The sequence below is a fragment of the Vipera berus genome, assembly GCF_964194415.1.
Source record: "Vipera berus genome assembly, chromosome: 3".
NCBI lineage: Eukaryota > Metazoa > Chordata > Lepidosauria > Squamata > Viperidae > Vipera > Vipera berus.
In genome coordinates this window covers 193,303,552-193,323,571 of record NC_138204.1, presented here as the reverse complement: position 1 = coordinate 193,323,571, position 20,020 = coordinate 193,303,552, and the positions used below count along the sequence as shown (strand labels likewise).

The following is a 20,020-nucleotide window of genomic DNA, read 5'->3' as shown; positions in this document are numbered from 1 at the left end:
GCATTCTCCAAACCACAGCTACCTCTTTTGAATGAAGCCTGATTGCAAAGCATAGGAATCTATTACATGCTCTCAAGACAATCAGGCCTACACAATGTCTGAAGTGATTGTTTATGTTTTCAAAATACAGTAATGTATCTAGAAAAAGTGCTTCATAGTAATATAATATGAAACTAGAGGGGAGGGGAGGGAAGAGGAGGGGCGGGAATGCTACCCAAAGGTTTTACAAATGTATAAACTGATTCTGTCAGGTAATATTCAAAAGTAATAAAATAAAATGGGATTAAGATCATCCTATTATTTTTTCAGTACTTATTTTCCTGTATTTTTAATCACTGATGTTGAAGTTCCATAATGGAGGGGCTGGCATATTTTAATTTATTTTAAGTTTTCAAAAAATATTTTTAACTTATTTTGACTTTTTAACTTTTAACTTTTTTTATAATAATCAGAATAGAGCTGGAAGGGACCTTGTAGGTCTTCTAGTCCAGCTCCATGCTCAAGCAAGAGTCCCTATATCATTTCAGACAATCTCTTCTTAAAAACCTCAAGTGATGAAGCACCCACGATGTCTGAAGGTAAGCTGTTCCACTGGTTAATTGTCCTCACTGTTTGGAAGTTTCTCCTTAATTCCAGGTTGCTTCTCTCCTTGATTAGTTTCCATCCATTGTTTCTTGTCTTGCCTTCTGGTGCTTTGGAAAATAAATTGACCGTCTCCTCCTTGTGGCAGCCTCTCAAATATTGGAATACTGCTATCATGTCACCTAGTCCTTCTTTTCTCCATTCCCAAATCCTGCAACCGTTTAGTCTCCAGGTCTTTAATAATCTCAGTTGCTCTTCTCTGCATTTTTTCCAAAGTCTCAACATCTTTTTTGGAATGTGTTGACCAAAACTGGATGCAGTATTCCAGATGTAGCCTTACTAAGGCTTTATAAAGTGGTACTAATACTTCACGTGATTTTGATTCTATGCCTCTGTTCATACAACCAAGGATTGTATTGGCTTTTTTGGCTGCTGCCGCACACTGCTGACTCATGTTTAAGTGATTGTCCACTAGGACTCCAAGGTTCCTCTCACAGTTACTGTTTTTGAGCCAGGTTTCACCTAATCTGTACTTGTACCTTTGGTTTTTCCTGCCCAGGGGTAAAACCTTGCTTTTCTCCTCTTTAAATATCATTTTGTTAGATAGGGCCCATTTTTCAAGTCTGTCAAGATCTTTTTGGATTATGAACTTGTCTTCTGGGGTGTTGGCTATTCCTGCCAGTTTAGTGTCATCTGCAAATTTGATGAGATCCCCTTCTATTCCTTCATCTAAATCATTTATGAAGAGTACTTATATTAACCATTGCCTTGGTTTTAAACTTTTTGCATATTTTGCAAGGATATAGTGGAAATAAAAACATTAGGAATAAGAATTATATAAATAAAAATGATTTTAAAGTTTATTTCAGCACTTCTCAAAGCTGAAATGAAAAGCAAGGCTTGGCACAGCTCAACAGTGAAGACTACTCTAGAGACTACTTCAGAACACCAAAGCCACTTCATCGCTTTTATACATGAGTTGTCAACGCTGCTAACATTGGATGTTCTTGCTTTGACAATAGATGAAAAGCAGCCATTTTCTCTATTGCTTTTAGAATTAGTTGCTGCTGGGAGGGGGAATAGGGATGAGAGTCCAGCTAGTCAAAATAATAATAACTTAGCCATGGGAACCCAAGCACATTGGGCCCAGAGCTGATAATGTTTTGGCGAGCTGGAGAGAAAACCAGTGCTTCAAGCTAATTGGGGAATGTAATTTATGACTGTTTATTGGAGGAGGGAATTGCACTTTGTTACTCTGTATCCAGGGGAGAGGAATTTAATTTCTGTTTTCAACTATGTAGCGACGATGCTTTGTTTCTCGAATAAAAGGTTCTTTAAGGTAAACTATGCTTCAAAGTTCTTTTGAAGAGTTGCATCTGTCGGAACCATGACATGAGTTATATAGTTTCTTTACTTAGCTACCTATGTGTTTCAAAATCCAAACAAATCCAAGCGCTATCATCTCTGTAATGCTGTACAGTGATCTGGAGAGCATCCGATCCTATCACATGGAGACTTCTGCAATACCCTTATTTAACTAGATCTTTGCTAATCACAGTGAATAGCAGAACTCAGTTTTATTAAAGCACAATAGGTAATAAATTTTCACTTTTATATTTTTGTAACTTTTTCAGAATTATATTTTTTTCAGAATATTCTTTTATAGCTTCAAAGAGAGATCCCTTTCTAAAGCCAGTGATAGGATACAAATTCAGAACAGAATACAGTTTAAACCATAGAGGTTGTTTTCAACATTGCTAAATTAGCAAATTTCTTTTATTTACTCCTAGCTTCCAAAATATATAGTAACCAACAGAAGGATCCTCAGAAATGTTTGTGGAAATATCAAAAAAGAAAAATATAAGAGTTCTAGATTTTAATGACATAGTAGACGTGTTTATATTTTCTACTGTCTTGTTGTTTTGAGCAACAATATTTGTTACCTTAGGATTTTTTTTAAATGCAGATACGTGGTTTTGTGAACATCTCTATTCATAGTTTCACATTCTTTCGTATTAATATGATCCAGAAGAGGGGGCCATGGATAAAATACTAATCACATTGCCAGGCTTTCTAATCAAGAAATCAAATTCCCAACAAGAAACAACATTTTAAAATGTCTATGCTGGAACAGAAAAGGCAAACCAAATGACTTCTCAAACATTTTCCTTCCTCACATACTACTACTACCAAACTCATCTACTCTGCATCTTAAAACCTGTTGTTGATACTGAAAACCTGTTGTTGATACTAAAGCTAAAGGATGATACTTTTTGGCACCATGTATTTTACAGTCTTACGGTTTTAAGCAATTTCATAAATTAGATGAACTCTGGAGACTCAAATAAATTACCACCTTGAGTTTTATGATTTGGCAATCTCATAAATAATAAATATTGTGGGACTTTTGATTCAGACTGATGAAGTCTTGCCTCATAGTACACCAGATTTAACTGTGATTGAAAAGGAGAAAATGTGGATAATAGATGTGGCAATACCAGGTGATAGTAGAATCATAGAAGATCACAATTAGCCATAGTGGTTCCTGTGATTATCAGCACACTGAGTGCCATACCAAAAAACGTTGGATGGCACTTAAAAAATCTGTGCACTGGCAAAAATTTCTATTGTGAATTAGAAAAAGCCACACTGCTTGGATTCGCACAATACCGTAGGTTCTTCGGAAGAGCTTGATGCAGATGAAGGCCAGCACCAGCTAAAGAACTGGCAGCTGTGATTCCACATTTTTGTGTATATAATAATAATAATTTGTAAAAGACAGCTTTATTTACCTGTAGTTCAGATTCTGCGACAATAACTTTAATATTATTAAACAATAATAGCTGCCTATCCCAGGTCCTTGGGAAGGATTCAATAGGAAGACAAAAATGCCAAATCCAGTCTAAACATCTGACTGACTATGCAACCATAATACACATTGATTAAAAAATCAGCTCCCAGCAAGAAAATTAAAAGTTGACTGGTATTTAATTGCATTTAATTATAGGGAAGGCATGTGCATGGACATATGTGGTCAATTTCTAGTATTAACCTAACCATGCAACATCCTATTAAGAGTACATTTTTTTACATGATAGCATTGAAACAAATTTGTTCTACATGTAAGCATTCTGGTACCTAATGTATTTAATATCAGTCATTAAATTGAGAAACATTCAATCTTGTCTCGTTTTACTGGAGAGGACAATAAAGGAAAGGATATTGTTTAGATTTTCTATCACCAGAATCTTTTCTATTCATACATTATTAAATTATATTATGATCATTTTCAGTTGTAGCTTTAGCTGAAGAAGTTACTAGAATATTCATACAATGGCCCAAAATAATCTTGGATCTTTTACACATTAAAAGAATTATATCAGTACTGGTTCCCCTGGTTCAAATTTCTGTGTCCATACATAATATTTAATTACTGCACTCATATCTTAAATTTAACTATTGCAGTTCATGGAGGCACATATGGCATTTTGTATTGTTGTCAGACAAAAGAATACAGATGCCACAATTAGGTTTTTTATACGTGAAATAATTTTTATGTTACACCTCAGAAGGGAGCAGATTCACCTTATGCACCTGCCTAAATCCAATGAAAGAGGGTGTTTTTTCTTCTTCCACTCTGAGGGAAATAAACTGTTACATTATTGTAACAGGATAGCCTATTTCCTTAAAAAACTATTTTTCCTTTAAGAAAAAAATTCCTATTGCTGTTAGTTTCCTCCAAAGATTACTCTCAAAACTTTCCTTGCAGAGATGGTAGTATCACATATGTTTTAAATAAATATATGAATAAATTGCAATCTTTGCTGCTCTTGCTGCTGGAGATAGCATTGGAAGTTGCAGTTCCTCTTGGAAGCAGAAAAGGCACTGCTCCCTGCAGGAGGGTTAACAGCTGAATAAAACAAATTATTTTTGCTCGGGGCTGCAAAGGAAACCAAAAGTTCTGAACCCTGTTGGAAAGGTTGGGGTCTACACACTTCAGCAGTTCAGGATCAACAATAGGAATAAACATTCAAGCCTTTCGGCAGATTCATATTTTGTTTCAAATAAATTTTGGCAGGGTAAGTGAATGAATAACATCAAAGTTATCTGAAGCCTAAAAGTCAAAATACAGACTTTTAGGCTTCAGATAAAATATAAAAATTAAAGACGCACCCAAGTTTTCAACACCACAGAATACATACATGCATAACAAACTATTCATTTTTTCTGCCAAAGTGACCTGCAGCTAAAATGATTTAGAGGGCAGAGCTGGAAAGGAGAAACAGGAGCATAGTATTTTTTGCAGAATCTGTATGGTTCAGACAATGTAAAAACAAATATTATTGGAAAGTCTGTATTGGGTATGAATGGGAATATCCCTCCTCAGATGAAGAATGGAATTAGCAATAGTTATTTGGAAATATATTGGAGGAAACAATATATTTATTGCCTATAATACACCTAAGAAGGGAAAGATAGCAATATCTTGGATGTCTGTCTTCATACTATTCTTACGTAATCCTGAAATCTTCTAAACTTCACACCCTACCAATAATCAGGCAATATTCAAATCTATTTTATATTTTGGGAACCTAGCTTTAAAAACTTTCCTACACATACAGTATATACAGAATATTCTTTATTGGTCAAGTGTAATTGAACACGCAAGGAATTTGCCTCCGATGCATAAGCTCTCAGTGTACATACAAACAACAAAATGATAATAGCAATAGCACTTATTTTTTATTTTTTTTTATTTTTAATTCCATTTATATCCCGCCCTTCTCCGAAGACTCAGGGCGGCTTACAAGCTTAGCAGTAGACTTAGACTTATATACCGCTTATATACTTATATACCGCTTCATAGTGCTTTCCAACCCTCTCTAAGAGGTTTACAGAGTCAGCATATAGCCCCCAACTATCTGGGTCCTCATTTTACCAACCTCAGAAGGAGGGAAGGTTGAGTCAACCTTGAGCCGTTCGGAATCGAACTCCTGGAGTGAGCCGTGAATTAGCCTGAAGTACTGCATTCTAACCATTGCACCACCACGGCTCTTATAAATCATAAGAATCAATCATAAATCATAAGATACAAATAACAAAGTGATAAATCATAAGATACTAATAGGAGAAGGTAATAAGCAAAAAATAGAAGCATAATAGTAATAAAGCCCTATTACAAGGCTAAAGGGATAAAGGTTACCCTACTATATGGGTAAATATAGCCCTAGTACATCGGTAAATGGGTACCTACTACATGGATAAATATCCTTAAGCATAAGACAGTGCTGTGGGAATTAGGTGTTTAGCAGAGTGATGGAATGGGGGGGGAAACTATCTTTGTGTCTAGTTGTTGTAGCGTGCAATGCCTTACAGCAGCGTTCTGAAGGGAGGAGTTGAAACAGTATATGAAAGAGTTATGGAAACTGCAGTTATTACAGTGAATGCACTGAATCAAAATTGTTAATATCTTAAACGTTACCACAAATATTTTGTCTCTTGCATTTTCATTGTTGTAAATATATAAAAGAAAACAATCAAAATTATTAGAAGCTCCACTTCCCGCCTTGGCTCCCTCAACAGATAAATCTAAACCAGCTGGGTTATTCTTTAACCATGGCCAATGTGATTCTGGAAGTTTCATTCTCAACAAACCTGGAAGACACTAGGTTATCAAAAGCTGACTGAAGCAAACCAAGATATCTCAAGATGAATTATGTAATTAAGTTGACAGAACTAAGAAAAACAACCCTAACACATATCCTGGATGGGAAGACAAAAACTCAAAGGCTTATAACCCTGTACACGATAACAAATCATTTTCCTAAATCAAATCTACCAGATGTGTCGATTAGATGACATAAACCACTTCTCAGAAAATGGAATTTAAAGTGGAATAGAGTCATAACAGCATTAGGACTACATATTGCTTAGAATACAAAGGCAAAAAAGTGTTCTTAAACATGCAGGGGAACGTGCATAGCCCTTGTGTGTAACTCTTTAATCCAAGTGTGCTTTTTCCTAGGATTATGGAGCAGCTGGGTGATACTAGGAAAAGGAACAGCTGCTTTGTGGAGTTGCCAACAGGAGCTATGTTTGTGCCCCTACATACTCCAAAGCACTATTTTGCTTTTGAATCCAAAGTGCTGGACAACCCTAGTAATGTATGTACATGTCAGTGCATTTTATATAAAAACTGGAGGATAAGCAGATGTCTAAACAATGGAACAAATTCTGAACAGCAAAAATCCATCACTATTGAAGATCGTAAATGTAGAAGTCACATACAAACTATTCTTCAAGTTAAGGAAAGTGGATGTTAAAATTGTGGGTTTGATATATTGCCCACACAATTGAGAAGGGAGATTTTGTTCAGAAGAGAGAGACTGAATGCACATGCAGTTTTATTTTGTTAAGACCATAGGGCTATTTCTATGTTTGTGCCTGCCTACATAGAGAAGTTGCAGATTAACAGACTTTGAAATACATTGTGCTTTTCCCTTTGAGACAACATTTAGATGAAAGCAGCAAATTACCCATCCTTATGAAACAAACTAGAGTTGAGAAGACACCGTGTATAATTCTGCACTTATACTTGTAAATATCCTTTCCACACACAGCCCTCTGGGACAATCAGATAATTCAGTGAATTAACTCATTGGCATGAATAAAGAATGCCATGAACTTGACCTATAGTTCTTCTGATTAAACTAAGTGAGAGCTTTTCTTCCCCATTCCCATTTTTAAAATGCAGCAGCATATTTAATGTTATTAATATTTTTATTTCCTACAATCTTCATTCTATTTAAAGCCCATCCAATTTAAGCCTACAAATCAATCCAGTGAACTCCAAGAAATACTGGAAACTGTTCAACTTATGTTTCTTGTTCAGAGAATTCCAATAGCCGTCAGCACTTTTCTTTTATAGATGCAGCTTCAAATTTCCTGAATATTTTAGATTTTAGAATTGCAAAAGTTTAAAAAGCCATATTTAAATTAGCTTCAGATATCAGGAAAATAATACTGAATGTTGGATGACAAAGCTCCATAAATATTATATTCAATATAAAATTGAAAATACACCTTGACCCAGGGCTTACTACATTTCTCAGAAAAGAAAGATGACCAGAATTTACAAGGAGATAAAGGAAGCAATTTTCAGGGATCAGTTTTACCAGACTAAACTTGATGCTTTTTAAAATGCATGCACATATGCACTCTGAAAAAGCAAGCATGTTTTTAAATAGCCAGAATAATTGTATATTGTATGGAGACTCAACTTTAAGTATTATTTGATTCAATTATACCTTGGTTGTGCAGCTATACTATATTACTCTTGATATGGTAGTCTCAAAACATTTTGGTCTATGGTCTACTCTGCCCAGGTACCATGGATGGAGGGTAACAGGATTTATAATCCCAAAATATCTGGAGGGTGTCTGCTATACTACAAGTCTTTTACTGTTCAAAATCCAGGCAAGATTTATAAAATTCTTTAACTTTAAAAATTGTTGCAAATGTTTGATTTTCAAGAAGTTTTCTTTGGGCAAATGTATTGGGGGAAAAGGTAGGTGCCCTATCAGATATAGAGTAATCTTCAATTGTGACAGAGGTTTTCCCAAATCTTTTTGGAAATGGGAAACAAGTAGTTGGGACTTTCCCTTTTTTGGAAATATAACTTCCAACCTTGAAATCAAAATGGTTTTCATCCCAGGCAAAATAAACAATTATGGAATATTCCTCATTGTGTCCATATGGGGGCAGTACAGTTTAAGAAAAATAGTATACTATACAAAAGTGGCCTTAATTATTTGTTCAAAGGATGTCTTGAATATTTTGAATGAATAAAACATACACAGTTATTAATCAGAAAGAAACAAATGTAAAACCTTCAGGTTATAGCTTTCTGAATGACCTTCTTTTAAAATGCAACTGAAGAGTCATATTTAAGACCACCCAGTGTTCAGTTATGTTTCTGGAACATGTAGAATTTTCCTCTCTATATTGGCAGTTTTACATCTCAGTTTCTAAGACTGAAATTTTCTCTCCTTCTCAATAATATTTTGATGTAGTATGTTCCTGCTTTTTTCCATATTTCTCATTAAGCAATTCACAACTTTTAGAAGAGACACCTAAAAGCAGCAAGAACGTTAAATTATTTTTTAAAAACTTTCATCATTTTTTCCTGTCTTTAATGTAACCAAAATTGGTCATGGAAATCTATAATCTGATATGTCCATGTCTTATCTAAATATTATTTTGAGCAACCATTTGCTCAGTTAACAGTTAACTATTCACCTGTATTCAACTCTATTATCTATTATTATCTTACATCTCCCGAATGTTATTTCATTTTTTAATGGATAAGGAAAGATATGCAGACTGCAATTATGATGAATCACAGGTTGAAAAACAATAAGGAATGAGAAGAAAGCATTCTATGCAGATCTGCAGTTTGTAATATAGTTATAAACCCTAATAAGATCAAATAAAAGAGTCAGAAAACTTTATATCGAAAAGCACGCCAAAATGTGTTCAAATTGTTAAATTACATGTTCTTTTTTTCACAATACTAACTTGCTCTCAACCTGAACAACTGGGTTTTATTTGCTATGAGAAATGTAAGTAACAATTGTGTCTTACAGTTAATTGCGCCTGAAATGGTCTCGCAATCAGAATATGGGTATAAAAGAAGGAAAACATCATCTTGAAACATAAAAACTCTAATCCTGTAATCCTGAACATGCTGAAGCTACACTAACACAAACATGATGGCACTTCTAGGGACAAAAACATCCAATGATCAAATTCATTTGAGCCCATAAAGTTCAAATTTCTTCATTCTCAAGGGAAGAAGTAAAGAATTAGAACTCATCTACTACACAAATTGGTAAAAAGAAAAAATAGTTGGGTCACAAAATCTTGGGCTTGTTTACAAGAAAAAAAATGGGGATGATTTTTCACTCTGATTCAGAGAAGCCAATTGTGATGAAACCACCACCTCGCTTGGCCAAAGCTGGTAGGGATTTCTAGGACAGAGGAAGGAAGGGCTTTTCAGTGTCAGGTTGTTAGCTCAAGGAACATACACAGAGCTGAAGAGAGTTAAATCTGTGGAGCATATTTGGTGATTAAGCTGATAGCCATCACACCAGCTGACTACCAGAAGAAACTGTAGAGCTCACTGCAGATGGAAGTAGATATAAAGACTGAAAAGAGATCAGTTTTCCTCATAATTTGGAACTAATAAGGAGTTTCCTCTAGGGCAGATGGATTTTCTCTGCTTAGAGGAGTAGGACCTTAGCAGTTGCAGTTAAATACCTGGTATAATCATAGAAAGAGAAAGCGGACAATTATCTCAACTGCAATCGTGATCCAACGTACTTAGAACAAAACAGCCAATAAAAATGACTTGAACATTTCCATTTCAAAGAAACTATTATTGCAAATTTGTATTTAATTTACAATTCTATGTTGCAGAAAGTCAGTGTACATTATATTTTACCTATATATCATAATTCTTTTATTTACATGCCTTTCCACTGAACTGTCATTTTCAAGGAGAGAAAACATGAAGCATAAATTTGTTCTTAAGTAAGAAGGTGTTTTGGGGAAGAAAAAACTGTTGAACTAAACTGACAATTTAAATTTTTGCATTTACTGATAATAGTCCTGGGAATAATTTTTTCTTCTTTTCTGCAAATTTCCACTGCCCTGTTTAACGGCTATGTCTTACAAATTTCTAGCCAGGTAAGAAAAAAAAAAGTTGGACCATACCTGCTGCTCTACCCAGCTACCCCTGCTTAACTTTAAAAGTGCAGGAAGATCTCATTTGCCACCTACCTTGTTTCGCAACCATCCAAAGTTAAGATGGTTTCAGCTGGCTGTGACAAGCAGACTTAATAGAAAACCTGAAAGTAAAATTGTAAATTATAGTCGCAGGATGTTTTGCTTAACAACTGAAGCAGACGTGAAATTGTAAGTCTGTCTGGGTCACGTGATTTTTCCACTTAACAACTGTGATGTTTAGTGATGGAGTTGCCTGTCCCAATTTTAGTCACTAAACAATGGATGGATACTAATTAAGGAGAGAAGCAACCTGGAATTAAGGAGAAACTTCCTAACAGTGAGGACAATTAACCAGTGGAACAGCTGGCCTTAAGAAGTTGTAGGGGCTTCATCACTGGAGTTTTTAAGAATAAGACTGGACAGTCACTTGTATAGGGTCTCCTGCTTGAGCAGGGGGGGTTGGACTAGAAGACCTCCAAGGTCTCTTCTAGCTCTATTCTGAGTGTAGGGCTAGTAAGAGACACTTTTCCTGTACAGAACCTTAAAACATTTGACAATTACAAATCCAATTAAGAAATAACTATTTGTTCCGAAGTGAAAATTGGCCTCTGCATTTTATATATACTTGCATTCTATTAATAATACAATGCCTTTTTACTCAAAAGTTCCATTAAGTCCCTGCCAAGTAAGGGAATAGAGCAGGGCTTTTCAACCAGTGGTACGGTTACCACCTGTGGTACATTGGCACCTGGCAGGTGGTACGCGGCCATCCTAGAAAAGTGGTAGCGGGGGAGGGGAATGAGCTGAACCATTGGCAGCACCGCACAAGCCTGAGCAAGAGATGGCTGGAGCTGCAGGGCTGTCAGGGTTCAGCGGAAGTGCCAGGATTAGCTCTTCTTCAGGGCTGTCAGGGCTCAGCGGAAGTGCCAGGATCAGCGCCAGGCTCCAGCTAGAGCTCGGCACTGATCCCAGCATGTCTGCTGAGCCCAGAAGAAGCGCCAATCAGCTGGAATGTTGCAACATCTCCAGGGTCTTGTGATTTACATTCAGATGCTTGGCAACTGATTCATATTTATGATGGTCACGGTGTCCCAGGGTCATGTGAAGTGACCAAAACCTGCTGCAACCACCCAGCACACGGGGGGAATAAAAACCAAACACCCCCTACCCCACCCCACGCTGCCAATCCTCAACAGAAATGCTCACAACAATGAAAACCTCGGACAGGAGGAAAAGCGCCGCCAGGCGGGCAGGCAGGTGTCTTGCTCGGATGTGTCTTGGGGGGGGCACTTTTTTCAGTGGCATTGTAACTTCAAACAGTCACTAAGCGAACTGTTGTAAGTCGAGGACTACCTGTACTTCATCACTTTTTTCCTTTGGGGGGGGTGTTTCATCAAGTTTTTGACACCTTGCTAGGCGACTGGTGGTACTTGGACGTTGCAATATCCTAAAAGTGGTACAATGGGTGAAAAGGTTGAAAAGCTCTGGAATAGAGGACTTTTTTTTTCTTTTTAAAAATTATTTATAAACAGAGGTTCTTCAAAGTTTTATACCAAGGAAACACTAACAAGTTCAAGTCACTGGCTTAAATCTAATGGAAATTTGGTCTTCTTGAAAGATACAAAGTTACATTGGTTACTGGATATAATACTAATACTGTATAAGTTTCTAAGAAATTCTAATCTCCATATGTATCACTACTCATAAATGATCGTGGCTATGCTTTTGAACTTCAAGAGATTTTAAGGAAACAAAGATACCACTCAATGTTCTCTATAAATGGAGTATCAAGATACTCCTTTGAAGTTATTACTTAAGTAAAATACATAGGCAGTAAAAATGTTTATATATTGTTACATACACAGGAATTAAAGGTTTAATTAAATATCTTTTTCATTAGTCCACAAAATAATTAGATATAGTTAAAGCCTCTTATTTCGTTGATTGTTGTTTACTTCACCGAAAAACTCTCCCTCCAAGCCAAAACAGCTTGATTTTACAATTTTCAGCGTCTGTAGCCCTATGGTTTTTCAGAGGTTGGGCAACAGCCAAAGAACATACTTCCCACTGCTTTCTCTGCAGCTTCTGTGTAAATATGTTGTTCCTCTAATATAACCTTTTGTCTCTTCACCCAACCACAGTTCACTACGTGAGTCTATTCAGCATCTAGGCGAAACATCCTTGGTTGGTTTTGTTAACACTCAACCACAAACGTTTCCTTTATTTTTTGTATCAAAGGCAGCTGATAAGTCAATAAATATCACATACAGGCTTTTTGTGGGTCCATTCATTGATTTGTGAATCAGATATTGTAAAGTGAAGCACTGATCTATACTACTATGCCCTATTCTGAAGCCCGCCTGTTCTTTTGCTACAATCTGCCTAGTGTCTGCCTGATCAATCAATCAATTTAAAAGATACCATATATACAGCTCATACCCTATGTCAATGAGATTTATTGAGGAAAAGCTAGTGGGGATTATTAAATATTGGAATTGCTACACTGTCTTTCCAACCTACAATAATTTGTCCAGTGGCATTGATATAAATAAACAAGAAGGCAAGCACAGGAGCCCATCAATCAGGTAATGCCTTAAATATTTATTTATTTATTTATTTATTTATTTATTTATTTATTTATTTATTTATTTATTGAACTTATATACCGCCCTTCTCCCGTAGGACCCAGGGCGGTTCACAAGGCAATTAAAACAACATTACAATACAAAAAGTTAATAACTTCTGGTGATTACATATCCTGCCAGCTATCTGTTGTGAAATTATTCTTTTCACTTCTGCAGCAGTTAGTGAGGGCCATTTTAGTCATTAATATTTTTAATAAATCTGAACCCATTAACTTTTGGTTTGATATTCTAATATCATAAAATTTATTTTTAAAATAAGCTATCCAAACTCCAGGTGAAATCTATGCTTGTATTATCACTTTTATTTCTCTCTAGCCTTGAAAAACTAGTTCCCAAAAATTTTGCAAACATGAGAGTTTTCATTCTTGCCACTGATTTTTATAATAATCTTGTTTTCTCTTCCTTATCAGTGCTTGATCCATCATTATCCTTCATTACATTTATCCTATCAAATGATTTTTCCTTCTCAATTTATTTGATTAGGCCAGCCAGTGTGTTTCTTTCATGTCTACATTTGTGGTTAAACCACAAAATTTTAGTTTCATTCATTTTACTTTTCATGAGTTACACATCAGAAGTTTAAGATTGCTAACCACATCCTCATATAGAATACTTGCATTTTCTATTTTTTGAATAAGTTTATTCCTCTGCTGTAGAATTGTTGGACTTCACAGCACAGATCTTACAGCTCTAGCCAAAGAGGAGAACAAAAAGAGTTACGGTAGGAAAACCCTCCATATATAATACTACTATATACTACAATGGCTATCAAGAATTTTTTTTACAAAGATTTTCAATAAATTAGCAACCAGAAACTTAAAAAGTATTAAAAGATGTTGAGAGTTTGGGGAAAAAATCAGAGAAGACTAAGATGATTAAAGGCCTGGAGACTAAAACATACAAAGAATAGCTGCAGAACTTGGGTTTGCCTAGTCTAAAGAAAAGAATAAATAGAGGTGACATGATAGAAACTGACCAAAGAGAGAAGCAACCTGGAATTAAGAAGAAACTTCCTGACAGTGAGGACAATTAACCAGTGGAACAGCTTGCCTCCAGAAATCGTGGGCGCTCCATCACTGGAGATTTTTAAGAAGAGGCTGGACAGTCACTTGTCTGAGATGGTATAGTATACACAACTTTAAATAGCAGAAAAAGACAATGGAAAATGACTTGGCATTTTGTTTAAAGACAGAATCAGGTGTTCTAGCCTGGACTACTCTATGAAGTAGCAGAAGTAACATATAATTTAGTTTTCAGCCTCAGAAAACGGAAAAAACTTTCAGAAAGGATTTTGTTTTTCTCATAAAACAAGCTTTTATAAGCAAAAATAAAGTTCAAACGAATCATGGAGCCTCAGATTATTTAATTATTTCTTGGCTCACTGGTTTTAAAGGCTTTTCAAAGTGACATTAAAAAAAACCAAACTACGCACAGATATTGATATAAAATAAGAACAGTACTTGCTTCTCTGCACGAAGTGAAAACAAAATTCTGATTTTACATAGGAAAAAACTGGCAGATTCTTAACGTTCAGCTAGGATCTGCCTTCCTATAACAAAAAAAAAAAAATCTACAATTCCACATCCTGAACAGATTTTGGGTTTTCATTGAATTCCTAATCATATTTCTTGGCCTTACCTACAGCATTTGCCTAAATCCCTTTTATAGTATAACACTCAGAACTGGACATAATATTTGAGTTTCGTTATGGATGGAAGTGAATAATTACTTCCTATGATTTAGAAACAATATTGTTCATGTAGTTTAACATTTGTTGGGGAAAACTAAATCAAAATAAGAATTCTTCTTTATTACTGTTAACATTTTGTAATATTCATGGACTGCTTGGAATAATGACCAATTTTGCTTCCTTTTATTTGAAACACATTTAAAGATGCATTTTCTCCACAACTCAGCATCCTCAGCATCCTTTAACAATCTCGGCTTAGTCTGAACTTTGACCTTTTTTACATCATCCGTACAATCTGTTTCTGTTTGCTCTTCCTTGGTGATCTGTTTTTCCTTACCATCTTCTATACATCTTTAAGTGGAGCTACATTAGATCGATTCTCCTTGCAGTATTTACTTTTCATATTGCTTTTTTAGGAACAGCTACTTATAAAAGTTTCCTTTTTCCATTATATTGTTCTGCTATGGAATCCTACTTATCATTGATCTAATTTATTAAAATCTGTTTTATTAAAATACATGCATGATAGAATATATGCATCAACTGCATTCAGTTTCCATCAGTATCAAAAATTCCAGCTTTACATTGCATCTCTCCTAATATTACTGCTCCTTTATCAACAAATATCTTTGGATTAGTACCGTTAAGGATAGCTGATTCTCCAGTGTCTTCTTCCATCGTCTGAAAGAAATAGTTGTCACCAAGCCAAATCAGCTGAGGCAGCATTGCAAAGCACCCTTCTGGCACAGGGAAATAAATGTCTCAGCTTAGAGCCCAGAATAGTTGATGAAGTAGAATAGAAGTTTATGTCATGATGAATTCATATCAGCCTCTGAGCTGGATAACTACATTTCATATTTCTGCTGTTATAAATTTGTCTACAATCTGCCAATACATATTGTCTGTAAGGTCATATAAATTATGTGTTATTAACTGTAAGTAACCAGAAGGCTATATATTATGTAGTTTAAGGCTGTCAGCAAGACACTCAGACTAGCGAGTCCAAGTTTCTCAGAAGATCAAAGATAATCCATATTGTATTTAATACATATTGTATTTAAACCAGATTCAGATTCACACTTTCGATTAGGTATTTGTGCTGATCTCATGACTACTGCTTTCCAGAGTAAGAATGCTTTGTTACTAATATTTGTTTAATTAGGATAATTAATTACAGCTTAACTGAAGATTTTTTTTTCATACTACAGACCTCACACAGATTTCAAAGCCAATGCTGTAAGTTAATTTTTTAAAAATAAAAAACAAAAAAACTGGCTTTAAGATGAAGTCAATGAATTTTCAATTAATAGCATGCTTACTTTGATGGCTGTTCAGTAATTCACTTTCTTACTAGTTCATAAATTTCTTAGCTCAACTTCTGGAATTTTGAGAAGAGTATCTCTGCCATGGGAAAATTTGTCCTAAATCTGTTCTGCTGCCAATAAACCAGAAGAGCTAACTGGCTGATAATCCTCCCACACTACAATGTTTAGGTATCTGCAGTCAACCAGTGAAAGTTTAATTTGTTCCGCTAATGGCACAGAAAACTACTCAGAATTATTCACTGTAAGTCTAACTTCAGCTCCCTTCTATCATATGTACAAACTTTAAATCATTCTGAGCTTGTTAACTCAAGCTGTTTTATCTTTCTTTTTGATCCGAAACATAACAATATAACAAGATAAACTGGATAGAATTGCAATATGAGCAAAAAAACCCCAATAAAATATGCAAAACCCATAGGACAAAAATAATATTTATTTCAGCTCTAACATTCTTCGTGTTTTTCATGGATTATTTTTAAATGTTGATCATGAGCCAAACAAAACGTTAGGCATATCTTGTAAGATCTAGGTGCATTTAAATAAATGTAGATGGCAAGAGTAAGAGTAAATTAAGCATATATGTTGAATGTGGTTCTTAGCGTATCATCCAGCACAATCACTATACAATCACTGCTTCAATATTTTCACGTCCAATTCACATTTTAAGGTTATTTCCTGTTGTTATTTATGTACTTTACACTGGAAGTGAAGAGATATAAATGATTCTTTCTTTTTGTTTTTAAAGACATATAGCAGTGCTGCCAATGAATTGAAGCTGGTTGCTTTCCTTGTGCAAACCCAGCAACCTTAATTAGTAAACACATCAAAACCAAATTCACAATAGTGGACTTTTTTTCTCCATCACTCATCCCTGTAACTATTCTGTGCTATTTATGGTAAATAATATTTAGTATATATTGCACATATATATAAAATGAGTAAGTAACTGAATTTGTTTCTCCCTTCCCATTACCTCCTGATTTCTTTCATTCATTCATTCATTCATCATTTCATTTTATTTCATTTCTTCATTCATACATTCATTCATTTATATATTTCATGTTTCCAAATCACCCAGCTTCTTCAGAGAGGGACTTTGGATGGTATGCAATATAATTAACATATAAAACAACATATAAAATTAATATTAAAATATTAAATTGACTTAAGTTTAAAAAATTAAAAATTATAAGATTACGATATTATAAAATTTCAGAAAGATAGAAAATTCCAAGGTGACCATTTAACATTAGTTAATATGGGGGGGGGGGCTCTCATGGAGCCAGCCATCCCATGATTGCATGGTCCTCTGTGCCCCCCCCTTGCAAGGCCACAAAACCATGTTTTGACCCCTTTACAGCAGGCCAGGAAAGTGGGGGCCTGCCTCACCAATCAAGGCAGAATGGTTGAAGCAACCTGGAACTAAGGAGAAATTTCCTGACTGTTAGAACAATTAACCAGTGGAACAACCTGCCTCCAGAGACTGGACAGCCATTTGTCTGAAATGATATAGGGTTTCCTGCCTGAGCAGGGGGTTGGACTAGATGACCTCCAAGGTCCCTTCCAACTTTATTATTGTTGTTGTCCATAATGTTGGGGCAGCAGTAGTAAAGGTTCTTTTCCAAGACTCTACCAGTTGAAATTCTTTGACAAACGGGTTTGCAGCCTTCCCTGCCTGATCAAATGGGACGGGCTAATGTGATGGGGCAAAGTCGGTTCCGTAGGTAGCCTGGTCCCATGCCATGTGATAAGTAACATCTTGCTTTGGACCCAAAAACGAACTGGCATCCAGTCCAATTTATGGAGCAAGGGCATTATATTTGCTTTTCTTTGGGAATTCAACGGCTCACATGGCCACAGCTTTTCCCCATTGGATTGTGTTTCTTACTGCACCCACAAGCAAAATCTGAATGTTTTCATCTTTGAACTTAGAAAATCTTTGATGCAACAATATACTTGTTCTATTAGGCCAGAAAAGGTGAGCTGAGTTTGACTCGGCCTTTGCAACAGTTTCATTAGCATCAATGGTAGTTTTGGCTCAACATGCCACATATCTGTTGGATTGCAGAATTGCACCTTTTCGACATATATGAAATTGCTTAAATGATTTGAATTTTTTAATTGGGGATTTTATTAATTTTGAGCATATTTTCCTTCTATATGAAATTATACACACCTCCTGAATATATGTATTAACAGCTGCACTGTCCTTAAATAGAACAGTGTGGTTTGTTTGCAAGACATGTCTGCTGGGAAAGATGAGATCATACAAAATGCAAATTAAAAAAAGGAAATAATAATGAATGAATTTAGACCAAACATCACAAAATTTCATAATTCTGACATTTTAGTTCATATACAGTATTTAGTTTTTCTTTGTTATTTTCATAATAAGAGTAATCCAATGAAATATTGTAATCTTGTTCTTCTAGAAATACAAAAATAAGTAGAGAAAGATTCTAAAACAAAACTCAACCACTATTTGGACAACTTCTAAAGAAAATTTTTCCTGGTTCTGGTTTTTCATTAGTACAATCTAGGTTAACAGTATCTCTTGATATCAAATGAAATTGCTCTGAGATTCTTGCTTAAAGAATATTTGTATATTCACTTTTTGTTTTGGTTAAATGAATTTATTTGCCAAATAATCTGAAAAGCTCATTGTTATATTCATATTTAGTTTTCTGTCCAAATGTGTTGTTCTGGGTACTATTCTAGATACGCTTGTCAAAAGTGAGATCTGTCACACTCATCTATAATTAGGTTCAAGTTAGTGAAGGAGTCACTTATATTTTTAGACAGTCACAAAGGGCAATAAAATTCTCACATTGGAAATAATGAATCTAGTAAGTAATTAATCTGAGCACATCTTCCTGATGTTGAAAACTGCAGGCAACAGCTAGTAGCTGACTATCCACTGGAACATTTTCCAGCTGTTTCAAGCAAAGACTTTCAGAATGCATGCATACATCCTATTTTCCCAGGATTTCAAAGTCCACATGCAGGCTGCTGCTCAGCTATTATAAATGAGTAATTCAAGTAGGGCATGACTGTCTTGCATTAACTTGATAAAGATGTTTCACTCCAAATGCATCAACATTTCTGCTACGCTAACTCTTTTGAAGAGGGCAATTGCCTCTCGTTATATTTTACTAATAGCTAAAAATTGTAGAGAAATAGTTACTGAACCTCCATTGTATACACTTTAGACATAAGATGTAAAGCTAATTCAGAGTGTTTCTTGAATTAACTTTTAATGTTTCTAAGAAACCTGAATTTCTTTTGAAAATGTCCAATTTTCTAAATATGAAATATTATGATTTTATGCATTAAAAGTCAGCTATTTTTAGAACAAATCTGCATTTCACTCTAAAACATATATTTACAAAGCTCAAATATTAATACAATATTAGCTTTGCATTAATTTTACAATAGTTTATAATTTTACAATATATTTATTGCTTCACTCAATTGTTGTATGCCACACAGAATCACTCCTTGTGAGATGGGTGTACATATAAATTTGATAGATAAATAAATATTAAGCAAATTATGTATTTGTGCATTAAAATATTTTCCGGCTGTTAGAAGCACAGAACCAGAGAAAAAGATATTCACATTTCCTTCCATTCATTAGAGCTAAAGGCATATAAATTTTTCATAATTCCAACAGTTAGGCCTGAGAATTCCCTTGTTTTCTCTATGGAAATAATCAGGTATCTATCATTCTGTAACAGCTGGAAACCAAATAATAGTTCATACAACTCTTATACAACTGCTTAGATACCACTGTGTGTATAAACATATACTACACCACAGTAGTACCCTTATTTTCTAACAATTATTATCAAGCAAAATGAGACCAGGGAATTTGATAATTTCCTCAACCATTTTTCAAAAGTTTTTCTCTTGTGTATATTTTACCACACTACCTTCTGAAGAACTTAAAAAAGAGCTGTCAAAAGTGGTTGTATTTGGACTATGACTCATCA

The 20,020-nt window shown here is 35.0% G+C and overlaps 1 protein-coding gene across 3 annotated transcripts in view; it reads right to left on the bottom strand.

The window, feature by feature from the left end:
* VPS13B (vacuolar protein sorting 13 homolog B) overlaps window positions 1-20,020 on the bottom strand; it is a 354,623-nt gene that overhangs the window by 227,858 nt on the left and 106,745 nt on the right. The gene's annotated exons all lie outside the window — the stretch shown is intronic.